Source organism: Cetorhinus maximus, chromosome 10 (genome assembly GCF_964194155.1).
Source record: "Cetorhinus maximus chromosome 10, sCetMax3.hap1.1, whole genome shotgun sequence".
Taxonomy (NCBI): Eukaryota; Metazoa; Chordata; class Chondrichthyes; order Lamniformes; family Cetorhinidae; genus Cetorhinus; species Cetorhinus maximus.
This window is the reverse complement of record NC_135888.1, coordinates 5,039,185-5,055,528: the sequence shown is the minus strand read 5'-3', so window position 1 is coordinate 5,055,528 and position 16,344 is coordinate 5,039,185. Positions and strand designations below refer to the sequence as shown.

The following is a 16,344-nucleotide window of genomic DNA, read 5'->3' as shown; positions in this document are numbered from 1 at the left end:
ACAGAGAGAGAGAGAGAGAGGCCATTCAGCCCATTGTACCTGGCTCTTTAAAAGGGGTGGGGCTATTAATGACTTTACTCACCTGGCAGGAACCCTTTCTGTGTTGACACAGTTTTATGGAGCAATGATTGACCCAGTTTTACCTATGATAATCAATTCATTTTTCACATGTTTGGCATATAACCAAGTGAGAACAAACAACCATCACAGATGGTTTTAGCCATTTTTCAGATATGCACTTTAAATTTTACAAATGAGGGAGGTATGGTGACCATTTTACCAGGAGACCTCCCTACTTTTCTTCAAGTAGTGCCTTTTAGGGTCTTTTATATCCACCTAACCAATAACCAGGAGTTTAGTTTAACACCTCCTCCAAAATCCAAAGTAAAACAAGCAAGCACCCCTTCAATCTGTTTATGATTTTAAATGTTCTGCTCAATTGTTTTGCTCAGCCCTGGGTTCTTTATTTGATGCCAATATAAAAGACACATTAATGAGTTAAGTTTCCTACACTGTGACTGCAAACTCCTAGCTTTGCAAAGACAGTGAAGTGGTTGCACCAGGAAGGGAATCCTAGAGGGAAAGGAAGGAAATCAGACTACACTCCGGGTAGTTCAACCTGGTTTAGAACCAGACTTCTGTCACAAATAAAATCTATATGAGTAAAATAATAATCCATCTTCTTAAGGCCCAAAAGCAAGAATTTCAATTATTCATAATATAGTTGAAGATAGTTTCTGGAGAAACAAATATTATCACTTGGATGCTGAGCACAAGATTGATATCCCCGTGTCCCTCAAGACTTTGCTTTGACAGAACACCTTTTGCCCACGTGGCCATCATCTGAACCAGCGACAAATTCAGCTTTTCAAAGTGTTTTCCTGCTTGTTCTCCCCTCTGACTTTAAACGCAGCTGCTCATCGAATGCTTATATTTCGTTTCCAATTCATAAAACCCTCAGCCTCTGATGTCATGAACCACATAAAAAACATTACTCAGCGTGCAACTTGTTCAGAATGACACAGGTTTATACCCCAAAAAGGGTATTCATTCCTGGCGCCGCGCTAGGGAGGCTGAATAGCCATCCAAGTTTGGAGGCACTGCAGTCGGCTCAGGGTAACTGGCTAAGATACCCCCTACAATTTGGGTAACCCGTTGCAGTAATTATGGTTTTACTTCGTGTGTAATGTACCTTTAAGAATAATACTTGTTAGGAGAGATCACATGATCTATAGTAACCATTAGGAGAGTAGCGCGGGGCTACCTCTGCAGTCAGTGTAGAGACAGAGCTGGAGTTGAAAACTGCAGTTGGTGCTGAGTATATTGTAAATAAACTTAATGGGCAGGATTCTACGCGTCTGTGAGCAGGGGGCGGGGCCCACTCGCCGACACGTAAAATGACGCGGGATGAGGTCGGGCGGAACTCCCGATGTCATCCCGCCCCATTTAAATTTCCAGGTCGGTGGGCGCAGCAGAATCAGCAGTGGGCCCGCCAACCTGTCCATGGCCAATTGAGGCTTATTAAAACAATTAAAGGACCTGCCCGTCCAACCTTAAGGGATGAGGTTTCATGCAGGGTTTTTAAAATTTTAACAAAGTTGTTATGGAAATTATGAACATGTCCCATCTCTGTGACATTGTCACGTGAGGGGACATGGAAGGGATTTTTTTTTTCTATTTTTAATATTGTTGAAAGTAGAGCCGATCTCCGAAAGAGCACGCACTCGATTTTAGGGATTCCTCCCCCCCTGCCTGCACAGGGAACGCACAGTGCTTCTGTGTAGATGTCATGCTGGGCAGGCCTTAATTGGCCCGCCCATGTAAAATGGCCCCCCGCCTCCAATCGGGGGCGCTGATTGGAAGCACGCCTGCACGCGCTCGCTCATCAACATCCCCCCCACCGCAAACGGGGGGAAAATTCAGCCCAATGTTTCCACCCAAGAAATGTCTGCAGATCAACTCTATCACTAAAAGTACAACTCAGCCACCCTACAACACCCGTCAACACTCATTACCCAGGATAAGACATACAGAATACTTGTATTTTAAAGCACTATTCACAAGCTCAGAACGTTCCAAAGCACTTTACACCAATTAAGTATTTTGAAATGTAGTCGTTGTTGGAATCTAGGGAAAAGTGGTAGCCAATTTGCACTTGGTAAGCTCCCATAAGCAGCAGTGTGATAATGACCAGATAATCTGTTTGTTGTGGCGTTTATTGAGGGATAAGTATTGGCAAGAACACCAGGAATAACTCCCCTGCTCTCTTTCAAAATAATGTTATGGGGTCTTCTTTGTCCACCCAAGAGAACAGATGGGGCTTTGATTTGACATCTCACCCAAAAGACAGTATCGCTAACAGCCAGTACTCCCTCAGTATTGCACTGGAGTGTCAGCCTAGATTTTTGTGCTTGAACCTCTGGAGTGAGACTTCCCACAACCTTCTCACTCAGAGGTAAGAGAGCTACCAACTGAGTGAAAGCTGACAAATGCAAGGTGATCACTTGAATGAGCCATTGAGACCTTGCAAGTGTCCCCCAAGTATGAATCTCTACCTTTAACGAAAAGTGGGAAGAAAACGGGGGGGGGACGACAAAGCAGGTTTTGGGGGAACAGGGGAAAATTAGAAAAAGTATTATTTTGGTATTTAAAATAACTTAACCGTATCTTACCTAGGCTCACCTAGTGCCTTTCCTTCCAGCGCCTGTCAATTCAGACATTGCAGTGTTACCTAGCGCTGCAGTACAATCTCAATGGAGTGCTGCGAGTTTGGTGAGTTCAGAGAACCTTAAATCTCTTTCTACACACCTAATATTATTTGTATTTAGCGTTTAACATTTAACTGCAAGTTCTATTTAAATTCTAAATCTTATCCAGGCGCACAAGCAGGGAGATAGAAGCTATCCACTGGGGAGCGACTGTAGATAGTTATTTAAGGAAACTAGCTTGGACTGTTTTTTTTCTGTACCTGGGCTCAGCTAGTGCCTTTGGTTTCAGAGCATTTAAATTCAGATATTTCAGTGAGACCCAGCACTGCAGTGCGACTTCAATGGAGCGCTAGGAGTTTGGTGAGTTAAGGGAGTTTGGTGAGGAGGGGAGGAGATGCTCCTTTGCTTTTTCTAACATTTTTACCCTGTAGAAACTAGGTCTGGCCCTACCACAGGAGAAGGAGCTAGCTGTTTGGTGAGTATCTGGTGAATGGTTAAGTTCTATTCTATTCCTAAGGTTTAAAATAGTATAGGAATTTACTAGGTAAGATTAATAGAATACATAAAAGAGATAATTGAATAAAATGATTAAGTATTTAATTAAAACACACTAAGGATGGCAGGACAGGTGATGTGTCAAGGCTGCAGCATGTGGGAGCTCCTGGATACTAGTGTGATCCAGGTAAACACGTCTGCAGTAAGTGTCTGTGGCTTGAGGAACATCAGCTCAGAGCCATGGGGCAGAATTTTACGCGTTGGCGAGCGGGGGCGGGGCCCGCTCACCGACGCGTAAAATGATGCGCGGTGACATCGGGGGGAACTCCCGACATCACCGCGCCTGATTTAAATTTTCAGAAAGGCGGGGGCGCAGCCGAATCAGCTGTGTACCCACCGACCTCTCAATGGCCAATTGAGGCCATTGACAGGGTCAATTAAGTAATTAAAGGACCTGCCCGTCCAACCTTAAGGTCGGTGGGCAGGCCAGGAGCCCCAGCGGGAACGAGAAAAAACATGAAACCTCATCCACCGGCGGGATGAGGTTTCATGTAGGGCTTTAAAAATTTTTAATAAAGGTTGTGTCAAAATTATGGACATGTCCCAACTGATGTGACATTGTCACATGAGGGGACATGTAAGGGAAATTTTATTTTTCTATTTTTGTCTTTTTTACATTTACAGACGATCTCCCTGAGGCTGCACTTAGCCTCAGGGAGATGAGTGTGCTCTTTTGTGCGCATGTGCAAAAGAGCGCACTCTCGATATTGGGATTCCTCCCCCCCGGCCACACATGGAATGCACAGCGCTTCCCTGCGGACGTCACACTGGGCGGGCCTTAATTGGCCCACTCACGAAAAATGGTACCGCGCCTCCGATTGGGGGCGCCGATCGGAAGCACTCCCGCCCAGCAACCTCCCCCACAACGGGGGCAGAATTCAGCCCATTGAGCTGGAGGCCAAGCTGGAGATACTACACACACACAGGGAGGGGGAAAGTTATCTTGACGTTTTGTACCAGGAGGTGGCCACACCCCTTAGGTTAGGGTCTCCTGATTTGGTCAGTGGTCAGGGACAGGAGGGTGTGACTGCAGCTGAAGCAGCACCCAGAGGGCAGGAGTGCATTGGCGTGAGCGTCCATAATCGTCCAACAGGTTTGAGGTTCTTTCAGCTGGTTTGGATGAGAGTGGGAGCTGCAGGATGGATGAGCTGGCTGACCATGGCACCATGGTACAGGAAGCCATTAAAGTGGTGGGGAGCAGAAAGAAATGTAGTGGCAGTCGGGGACAGTATAGTGAGGGGAGTTGACAATGTTCCCTGTAGCAAAGAGCAAGAGTCCAGACGGCTATGTTGCCTGCCCAGTGCCAGGGTTTGGGGCATTTGTTCAGGGCTGCAGAGGAACTTACAGTGGGAGGGGGAGGATCCAGTTGACATGGTCCACATAGGTACCAACAGCATAGGCAGGATGAGGAAGGATGCTCTGCACAGTCAGAATGAACAGGTAGACACCAAGTTAAAAACACCTGAGCCACATGCAAATTGGCATAGGGCAAATAAGATTACAGAAGTGAATGTGTGGCTCAAAGACTAGTGTGGGAGAAGTTGGTTCGGGTTCATGGGGCACTGCCATCAGTACTGGGGAAAGCGGGGGCTGTATGGTTGGGATGGTGTACACCTGAATTGTGCTGGGGTCTGCGTTCTAGTGAGCCATATAACTAAGGAAGCAGACAGGGCTTTAAACTAAACAAAGGAGGGAGGTGAGGAATCAAGTTTGGGTAGATGCAGCAAATCAAGGGGTAGAGTCAAGGCAGGAGAGCAAAATAGCAATGTGGGAAATGAGGGTCAGAGAATGGAAGGAAGGGACAGAGAGAAAAAGCCTAAGAATATACCAACAGTCAAGACTAGATGTTACAAAGATAACCAAAGACAAAACTAAAGGCTCTGTATCTGAATGTGTGTAGCATTCATAATAATGAATTGATAGTGTTCATTGAAGTAAATAAATATGATATGATAGCCATTTCGGAGATGTGGCTGTAGAATGACAAGGACTGGGCCCTGAATATTAAGGGGTATATAACATTCAAGAAGAATAGGAAGCTAGGTAAAGGTGGAGGGGCAGCACTGTTAATTAAGATTGGCATTGGTGCAATAGTTAGAGATTACTTTAGTTCATGAGATCAGGATGTAGAATCGGTATGGGGGGGAGGTGAGGAATAGTAGGGGAAAGAAGTCATTAGCGGGAGTGGTTTACAGTAACCACAATGTAGGACAAAGTATACAAGAAGAAATATTGAGCACTTGTGATAAAGGGATGGCAATAATCATGGGTGATTTTAATCCACATATACATTGGAAAAATCAAATTGGCAGTAGTAGCCTGGATGAGGGGTTCATAGAAGGATTTTGAGATAGTTTCTTAACAGCACATTCTGGAACCAACCAAAGAACAGGTTATTATAGACTTGGTATTGTGTAAAATGACAGGATTAATTAATGACCTCAGAGTAAAGGCACCCCTAGGTAGCAGCGACCACAATATGATTGAAGTTTACATCCAGTTTGAAGGGGAGAAGAGTGGGTTTAAGACTAGTATTTTAAACTTAAATGAGGGCAATTATGTGGGCATGAAAGCTGAGCTGGCTGAAGTGAACTGGGATACTGGGATACTGGGATAGAGGATAGGTCAATAGAGAAGCAGTGACAGACATTTAAAGGGATATTTTAGAATACTCCAAATGAATATATTCCTATTATAAAGAAAAATTCTAAGGAGGTTAACTAAGGAAGTTAAGGAAAGCATTAAACTTAAGAAAAAACATATAACTGCGCAAAGATGAGTGGCAGGTCGAAGGATTAGTCAGAATATAAAGAATGTCAGAGAATGACTAAAATGTTAATCAGGTGAAAGAAATTAAGAGTATGAGAGGAAGCTAGCTAGAAGTCTAAAATGGATAGCAAGTGTTTCTACAGGTATTTAAAAAGGAAAAGGATAGGTAAAGTGAGTGTTGGTCTTCTAGAGAGTGACAATGGGGAGTTAATAGTAGATAATAAGAAAATGGTAGATGAAATGAGCAAATATTTTGCTCCTGTCTTCACTATAGAGGATACAAAAAACATTCCAGTAATAGCTGTAAATCAGGAGGTGGAAAGGAGAGGGGAACTTGGTGAAATTACAATCACTGGGGAAGTACTGGTACTGAGCAAACTGATGGAGCTGTGGGCCGACAAGTCTCCGGGTCCAGATGGACTTCATCCTAGAGCCTTAAAAGTGGTGGCTAATGAGGTAATAGATGCGTTGGGGTTAATTTTCCAAAATTTCCTCGATTCTGGAAAGGTTCCATCAGGCTGGAAAGTAGCAAATATAACCCCTCTATTCAAGAAGGGAGGCAGGCAAAAAACAGGAAACTATAGGCCAGTTATCTCAACTTCTGTTGTGGGGAAGACATCACAATTCATTAAGGAGGTTATAGCTGGGCGCTTAGAAAAACACAAGGTAGTCAGGTAGTCAGCATTGTTTTGTGAAAGGGAAATCATGTTTGACAAATTTCTTGGAGTTCTTTGAAGGAGTAACATGCGCTGTGGATAAAGGGGAGCCTATAGATGTGCTGTACTTGGATTTCCAGAAGGCATTTGATAAGGTGCCACATCAAAGATTATTGCGCAAAATAAAAGCTCATGGTGTAGGGGGTAACATATTAGCCTGGATAGAAAATTGGCTGGCTAGCAGAAAGCAGAGTATCATAAATGGGTTTTTTTCTGATTGGCAAGATGAGGCAAGTGGAGGCTCAAAGGGGTCTGTGCTGGGGCCTCGACTTTTTACAATTTATAACAATCTCTTATATGACGGGAGTGAAAGCATCGTGGCTAAATTTGCAGATGAGACAAAGATAGGTAGGCAAGTATGTTGTAAAGAGGACATTAGGGGGCTGCAGAAAGATATAGATAGGATAGGTGAGTTAACAAAAATCTGGCAGATGGAATATAATGTGGGGAAATGTGAAGTTGTTCACTTTGGTAAGAAGAATGAAAATCAGAGTGTTACTTAAATAGACCGTGGCTGCAGAATTCTAAGGTGCAGAGGGATCTGTGTGTTCTAGTGCATGAGTCACAAAAAGTTAGTATACAGGTACAGCAAGTAATTAAGAAGGCCAACGGAATGCTATCCTTTATTATGTGAGGAATTGAACATAAAAGTAAGGATGTTATGCTTCAGTTATACAGGGCATTGGTGAGAGCGCATCTCGAATACTGTGTGCAGTTTTGGTCTCCTTATTTAAAGAAGGATATAAATGCTTTGGAGGTGGTTCAGAGAGGGTTTACTAGATTGATACCTGGAATGGGCGAGTTGTCTCATGGGGAAAGGTTGGACAGACTGGGCTTGTTTCCACTGGAGTTGAGAAGAGTGGTTGAAGTGTATAAGATCCTGAACAGTCTTGACAAGGTGGACATGGAAAGGATGTTTCCTCTTGTGGGGGAGTCCAGAACTAGGGGGCACTGTTTTAAAATTAGGGGTCACCCTTTTAGGACAGAGATAAGAAGAATTCTTTTCTCTCAGGGGGTTGTGCAGCTTTGGAACTCTCTGCCTCAGAAGGTGGTGGAGGCGGAGTCACAATATTTTTAAGGCAGAGGCAGATAGATTCTTGATAGGCAAGGGAATCGAAGGTTATCAGCGGGTACAAGGGAATGTAGAATTCGAAACGCATGAGAGATCAGCCATGATGTTATTGAACGGTGCAGCAGCCTCGAGGGGCCGAATGGTCTACTTATGAACTTATTCCGTATGCTCATATGTATGTTCATATGTTCACACTTGCAAAATAGCGTGCACTTCCAAACCGTAACTAATAAGCAAAACATGCCAGAATCTCATGTTGATTGGACGGCCGGTTGTCCTGATGTCATCGCGCGAGTGACCAATGTTGAGGTCGGTGGGTGTGCGCTGGAGCCCCGCCCACCGACAATTACAGGGCCAATTAAGGCCATTAAAAACCCTATTGTCCACGATTTTACATTGCCCAGTGCGATTCTGCACTCATCGCACGGGCAAAATGGGCAGGCGGGCAGCCCGTTTTTAACAAAACCTCACCCGAGGGCAGGATGAAAGGTCCAGGGTGGGGGGGGAGGGGGGTGAAATATCGTTTTTTTTAAAATGATATTGGTGGGTGGTGGGGGGGGACAGATTTGTTTTTTTGAGTTCTGCTGTCAGGTGCTCGAACGCGTTGCATTAGAACACAGTTTGGTGCATTTTTCTCCTTGATGTTTAACCCGAAAAGGGTCTGGCGCTCCCCTGAGGCAGCTCCGCAGCAGCTGTCCGCCCTCAGGGAGCTCGCGAGACCCGCCCGACCCCGCCCGCACCCTCGCTGCCGTCGGCGCCCGCCTTCGTCCCCGTGCCCATCTCAGCAGCGCCGAGGGCTTTCTCAGCGCGCGTCTCGCGCTGGCTGGCCGTTGATCGGGCAGCCGTCGTGAAATTTGCGTTTGGTGGAGGGTGGGGCCGGGTGACGGGGCAGAAGGGCATTTCGCACCCGCTTCCGGGAAACGCTGACTTGGCGCGCACACACGCCAGGCGTGAAATTCAGGCCAAATAAAATCTGCAGCAAAACTTTAGCCAACTTACTTTGAAAACTTTTGTAGAGTTACTTTGAAAAATGCCCACGGGGGTGGGGGTGGGGGTGGGGGAGTGGTGGGGGTGCGGGGGAAGTTGGTTCTAACATTGAAAACTTCCTTGCTGGTGGCTCTGTGGCAAAAGGAAACTGCTGTCATTTATTTACATTAGATCAAAACTGCTGCAGCTCCACAGTCCTCACGGTGATAAAAGAGGCAAGTTGCTCATGATGGAATTTTAGCATTTATATATATATATACATATATAATACAGATGTATACGCAGTGAAGAGCAGACATTAGACAAAAGTTAAGCTTAACAGTAAAAGATCTGCTGCAAAGCCATTGCAGGTTAAAGCACATGTTACATTCTAGTTAATTATAAAAGGTAATAACGAAACATCACAGGGGAAGAAAAAAACCAGACCTACCAGGACCTGTCGCTTGTGGACTGGCACAGAAAACGCACTGCAGATTGTGGAAAATCGATTAAACAAACTAAAGCATTCTAGAAGGATTCGTCCTTGGGAAGCAACTTGTGTTTGCGCTCCGTGAAAATCCACTCTCTTTCTAAGCCTGTTTCAATTTACATGCCACGCAGGCCTCCCAGAAGAAACGTTACGACCGTTTTTTTTTGGAAGGGGAGGGGACGTTGACTTTGCGTGAAAAATGTACTGAAAGCTTCCCTTTTCCCTTCTCCTGGCCTTTTGGCCTTAGGCAAACACCGCACGAGGACAGCAGAAAGTAAATTGAAACGGCAGCCTTTTTGAAACCAGATGTTTGCCATACTGAGGGAAGGGGGTGGGGTTTCAGGGGTCAGCTAAGGGGGTGCGGGTTATGGCAAGGAAGCTGACGGAGTCGGGTGTGGGGGGGGGTGGAGAGAGAGAGAGCATGCAATCTCCAGTTGAAGAGCTGATAAATGAAACCTTGTATTACTAAAGAATGCTGAAGCTCAACTCTTTTTTGTCTCAAATCACATGCTCAGCTGGCTTGTGTTCTTTTTTTAATCGAAGCCAGATTGACCAGTTTTGTGAGTGTAACAATTATATGAGCTCTCTCTTTTTGCCATTCTCTTTCCCTCTGTCCCAGAATGCTTCTGAATTTCGCTGGAATGCACAGTTCCTTTCAATCTGTCATAAGCAGAGCTACGGAGTTTCTCAGCCCCAGATGTGCGAGACGTGCCTTGCTCTGTCTCTCAGCCCGAGCTGCTCCACTAAAACCATTCGCATTCTAGCAACGGGAAAAGTTCCGGCAGGAACTCCCGGCACCGTTTTGAACAGCCGATCGAACGTGACTTTCCACAACTCGGGGGGGGGAGATTTTCAAAAAATTAACACCGCTGGCAGCAGCAAGCAGCGAAACCAATGAAAATCAAAGGCCCCTTCACAGGACCTCCTAATGATCTAATAATGTAATATCAAAGATCTCTGGATATTCTACGTGCCTACATGTATACCAATTCGACACATTTAAAGAGAAACTTAACCATGCACGTATTAAAAGATAAACATTATCTTCCATTCTATGCATACCATGCACATCACCACGGAGGATCCAGCTTTGGTGCAGATTCTTGGTTTGATTTAATGTAAGGTTTTTGCAGCCTCTATATGCACTCAGTGGTATAGCTCAACCACTGAAAGTGCATTGAAGTCAACAATGCAAAAGGGAATTTGGCTGAGCTCTGAGTTTTCTGTCAGTTTGGATTCAGATTTCTAACAGAACAAACTACCCTTTGACACATAATATGAATTAATAATAATTCAGCGAAACAAGCAAAGTTTGCTTGAGATCAGGCTGATATACACCTAAACATGCATCAGAGCCAATGGTACTCTTGAGATAAAAATTAGGCTGAAACATTTTATGGGTTATGTAACCTAACCCTTCAAAAGTGCATGAATAGATTTCATTTGTTCAAACGTTGTTAACAAGCTATAGATTTTTTTTCTCAAACCTTATCTTCAGAAGCTGGTCCATGGTTCCATGGGCACTGACCTTCCTTTGGTACCTCACTGAAGTGGCAATCTTCGTGTGTGAATTTAAGACAGTGTTTGTGGTCCAATGATGCAACTAAATGGGACATCTAGCCAAGCCAGATCCTGTACTCTTCCTACATCCTCGCCCGCACATTTTCCAGGAAGGGTGGCTGGGTTTATAATAAGTGCATTTATTTGGAACTTCATCATGATGAAACTTGTCAAGTCACTTCAAACAATGAATTCATTTTGGATGCAGTGACTATAGTCAAGTAGCCAAACTGGCTAGTGATCCAGAGCAGGTTTCCTGGTTTATGTTCTCCTCTAAAACAGCGTCTAATTGGAATGTTCCATCACCTGCTCTCCCTCTTCCGAAAAATTAACCCAGCGTAGATCAAGAATCAAACGGAGAGCCTTCCTGGTTTGTATCCCTGTGGAATAGCCCAAACTCTACAAAGTGCACCTGCACTGATCCATCAAGAGAGACACTATACACAGAGAGAGGTATCTTGGCGTGTATTAGCATGCTAGATCTTTAAGGCCGATTGATAAGGAGAGGGATAATTTGCGTACTTTTTTGCAGTCTTCCATCATCAGGGAGGCATTGAGGCATGAGATCATGTGAATAGGGAAAATAATCAACTCACATCACTTCCATATACCTCTTGGAAGGAAGAGCTGTTCCAGTCAATATTTGCATGACCATGTCAATGCGTCCAAAAATGCACTTACAATCACAACAATGCATCCACTTTGGCGGTTAGTTAAAAAAGTACGGACATAGGCCTGAAAACATGTAACCCTCCCTGTCAGACACAGTACATTGTAAAACAAACCTAAAGGAGAGGAAAGCAAAATATGGTACAAAATGGAACAAGAGGAAGATGACTAAAAAAAAGCTCATCCTGCTGCTATATTGCTGTCGGTGGTGTAGAACTGAATGTGATTATATCATGTTAAGAATTGTTAAGATTATCCTAACTAACACTTTCCAACACTGTAATTAGGTTGTCAAATGAGGTTCACATCTGCTGAAGTTGAAGTATAGCTGGAAAGTCTACTTTTAAGTTCTTATGGGCCAAACATTTCAGGAATTTCCATTATTTTCAGATTAAAGCAAACAGCCAGTTTGGACCTGCTCGGTGAAGAGAAGTTAGCCTTGACCCTGCGAGAACAAACAATGAAAGGCAGCTGAGAAAGCAGAAATAGAGAAAAAGCTCCTGGAAATACTGCTAAAGGTGAATGAAGCCATTCTGAGGCTGTGGCATTTTATAACCGCAGATTCTGAAACATATTTCCATTAACTGAAGCACTCAGACGTGATTCCTCCTTGTCAGTCTATTTTGAAAGCAGACTGTCAGCCTAAACATGCCGTAACATTTGACTGACAGCTAAGAAAACAATACGGCAAGCTGAAATGCACATGATCAAATTGCAGTAATTAAAGACACTTAGACCCTGATTACTACTTTTTCCAGGGAATGGAGCATTGTAGATAAAACTTCAAATTGTAGGATACTATTGTTTCAACTTCTACCATATGATCTGAGGTTCAGTTATTTGAAACAGGATTGGCTACAACGCTGTAAAGTTAAGATCACTGTGCATAACTCACTAACTCTCGACATTACAATAGTGACTACATTCCCCTGCACGACAATTACAGTGACTACACTTCAAAACCTTATTGGCTGTGAACTGGGTGTCCTGAGGTCCAGAAAGGCACTATATAAATGCATGCTTCTTCGCTCTATAAGAGGGAAACACTAATCTTAAGACCTTTCATCCATCAGATTTCCCTAAGCAATGTTACAGCTCATGGGCGGCTGCTATTTGAAGATGACTCTGTTTGACGTACAGTCTGTCATCTTATTGATTATGGAAGCTGCCCCATTGATTTTTCAGTAAGGATTCAGATTGACACGACAGAAGCTGCGACAACCTTTACATGCCAGTACTAAAGTTCAAAGTAAATCTCCCATATGTCAGCTTGGTTTAATTAGTGACATAGAAATTTCTGGATCAAGCCATCATGGGTTCAAGCCTCTCTTGGAGGGTCTGAAAGAAAGTCTTGCGTTTATATGGTGTTATTCATGAATTCAGGACATTCCAAAGTGCTTTACCCAATGAAGTACTTTTGAACTGTCATCTGGGTTGTAATGTAAGAAACATTGCTTGTGGTTTGGGGAGGAGATGAGGGGTGCTGTCCATCAGATAAGATATTCAGTTTAAGTTAACTTAAACGTTCATGGGGAGTTTAAGATGGCTTTAAGATTCGATGAATCTATGATACCTCTCTGTTAAAAGACACAGTTCAAGAGTAGGATGGCTGCCTTGTTTAGATGACAAAAGATAAGGCATTATATAAATGCAAGTGTTTATTTTACCATCATGCTTGCGTCTCCAATGCAGTTACTCAGACAAGTGTAAACTATGAATAACAGTTGAAAACACAATTACATATTTCACATGAAAATTCCTCCCCTCTGGTAGCAGTAAGCTGAGCAGGTAAAACATGTTGAAGCCCACTTAACTGAAGGATTGGACCCAGAAAACAGCTAAACTGCAACAAACATCCTGACAGTGTTTGGCATCCTAAAACATATAATGGTGCACATTCTACACAGAAATGGAAATTATGCCTGATTACAGTCATAAAAATGATAAAAGCTTAAGCAGCTTTGAATATCTATAATTCCCTATTGAAGGGAAAGCAACAGAGAAAAAAGAAATATGCCTAGTCCTACAATGTCTACCTAACTGTGAAAGGATTGATTGGATACTAACCAGTATACTGTTTAAAGCCTCAATATTTATGTCGCTGGTGAAACCTGTCCCATTTCTCAGAGGGAGAAGTTTTTAAGTTTCACAAATTAGAACAGCACAGCAAAAAAACAGCCCAGAAATCTCCAGTCTGTGGTCTGCACAAAGGATGAACAGGTAGTTAGTATATGTATTGGAAAGCAAAACCCATTTAGCAGCTTCCCAATAATATGATTTAATTCCCCTTTCTGATATCCTCCATGTCGTAGACGTCTCTAACAGACTCTACGCTTCACTTCCTGACCTTAACTTTTTTATTTAAAGGGTGACATGGGGTATAAATAATACGAAACTTGGAAGAGATTGTATTCTGAACTGGAAAATGTAATGACAGTAGGACTGCAGGTGAGACAAGGATTACATATCAGACAGCAAGCTTTTTATTGTCTCCTGATTAGGCATGGGTTTTGGGTGGATTCAGGCTTTATAGAAAATTAACAATGGTTGAAGGGTAAAAGAAAACTGGACAGCGCAAGGCAAGTGTTTCCTCTTCTTACATCAGGGGCACTGAGGGACAGTTTTGCTTTCGGACTGGTGCCCTGACTGAGATCAGCTAACTTAACACAGGGGATCGCACCTGGAGATCTGTATGGTGTAAAACCAGACCAAGCAATGGCTTTACCTACTACTTGGTACTTTGTACTTAAATTCTATCTCAGTCAAAAAAATCTTCAGGGGACACAGTGACTGGGTTAGTAGATTTCAGGCAGGTGGCAAGTGTCACTGGCTCTGCAATATCATACTGGAAAATGTGCCCCTGTGTGAATATCTAGGTGGAGACAGGAGAAGGCTTGGCTATCATCATCAAACAGCATGTTTGCACGTGAGGCATAAACATCTGGGTGGAGTAGAAAAGAGTTTTCAATGTCCTTAGCGCTGTAACCTGGATTGGGTCAGTGCTTTTGAAACTGGAAAAGAAAGAAAAGCCTTGCATTTATATAGTGCCTTTCACAACCACCAGGCATCCCAAAGTACTTTACAGCCAATTAAGTATTTTGAAGTGTAGTCACTATAAGAATGTGTGAAACACAACAGCCAATTTGCACACAGCAAGCTCCCACAAACAGCGATGACCTGATAATGACCAGTTAATCTGTTTTTGTGATGGTGATTAAGGAATAAATATTGGCCCGGACACTGGGGATCACATGCTCTTCTTCGAAATAGGGTTCTTTTAAACCCATTGAATGCGCAGACAAGGCTTCAGCCTAATATCTCATCCGAAAGATAGTACCTCTGACAATGCAGCACTCCTTCAGTACTTCACTGCAGTGCTAGCCTTAGTTTTTCTGCTCATGACCCGAAGTGGAACTTGAACTCTCAACCTTCTAATTCAGAGGCAAGAGTGTTACCAACTGAGCCACAGCTGACATGAGTGAGGAGAAAAGGGAGAAAATTGGAGGGAAAAACTATTAAAAATAATTGTAGGCAATAAAGCAGTGAACGAGTAGAAATCTTTTAAATGTAGAAAAGGAAACAGCACAAAGGAACAGGAGTAGGCCATTTAGTTCCTTGAATCTGTTCTGCCAATCAATTAAATCATAGTTAATCTGTATCCTAAACCTATTTACCTACCCTTGCTCCATATTCCTTAATACTGATACCCTAACACAAACAACTCCACTAACTTATAGTCCACCCACTGCACCACAAGACATCCCTAATGTTGTATGGTGTTGGTTACAGTTCAGTAGGTCTGAAGAAGGCTTCATAGGCATATGTAGGTTGACTGGATATGGCAGAGATGGCTTTTCAACAGCTGCAGGGCTAGGGCTTGCTTGGGGAAGAGGGGGGAGAAGTGGCCTCAGGCAAGGGAAGAGGCTGCAGGGTGAGGGCTGTACTGGGGAAGGGGGGTATCCCAGGGAGTGTGTCAGGGGGGCACATGTTGATCTGTGCAAGTGGCCTCAAGATGGTGAGAGCTGAGGAGGCAGCCTCCAGAGGAGGTCAGATGGAGATGTGAGGGTGTGTGTGAGAGAGTGAGTGGTGATGTCCATTGAGCTGGCAGTGAGTGAGATGTCAATGTATGTGTGATGGGCTTGTGAGTGGGTGAGTGTAGAGTGATAAAGTGGTTGCCTTACCCGGGCTGCACCGTTGAGTTCATTCATTTGTTTTCTGTACTGCATGGCCAATCTCTGTGTGCAGCATTGGCACTGACCACCTCGGTCACCGCCGGGGTCCAGCATCTTTTGTGGCTTTGGCATGCTGACTGGGAACTGCGGTGTATGTTTGGTGCTTGTAGTATTGACCTGCTGTCAGCTGTACTGTCATCGGAGGTTGGGGCTCATCAGGCTGCTGGTCAGTCCCTTTTACATCCGCCGCCGGAGCTGTCATGGTTACCCCTGGGTAACTGGCTGGTCTGATCATTGAAGGTTTTCCGGCACCTGTAATGAAAATGGACAACCCCGCTCCACAAAAAGAGAAGACAGTTCAGAGCTAAAGCCCCAGCCAGGGTACGCTTTTTCATTTGAGTACTTGAGAACTTGCAGTTCTGTATGATTAGTGACAGTGGCTGTCTTGACATCTTCTGCCATTGTGAGGAGATCCAGGGCTACACAGCCATCTCTGTTCGAGAGAGAAAGACTGGTTACAGATGACACACATCAGCTCGAAGATTTGTTTGCCACCATACCTTAGTGGCTCCAGAATTATGCCTGTCACTGGAAGTCAGGTTCCTGCGGGCCCATAGAGTGGTGTGTCTGCTGTTTGAAGCCAGCGATCTTTTAGCCAAGGCTCTGT

At 44.0% G+C, this 16,344-nt stretch overlaps 1 protein-coding gene across 3 annotated transcripts in view; it reads right to left on the bottom strand.

Annotated features, from left to right (window-relative positions):
• Window positions 1-16,344, bottom strand: part of LOC144685413 (serine/threonine-protein kinase Nek6-like) — a 344,126-nt gene that overhangs the window by 302,680 nt on the left and 25,102 nt on the right. For 2 of the 3 annotated variants that reach the window (XR_013577721.1, XM_078549866.1), the window contains exon 1: window positions 9,238-9,596. The exons of the other annotated variant lie outside the window; for it this stretch is intronic. The gene's annotated coding sequence lies outside the window, so the exon portion shown is untranslated. Of the gene's footprint in view, window positions 1-9,237; window positions 9,597-16,344 lie in introns of those variants that run through there. 3 annotated transcript variants of the gene reach the window in all.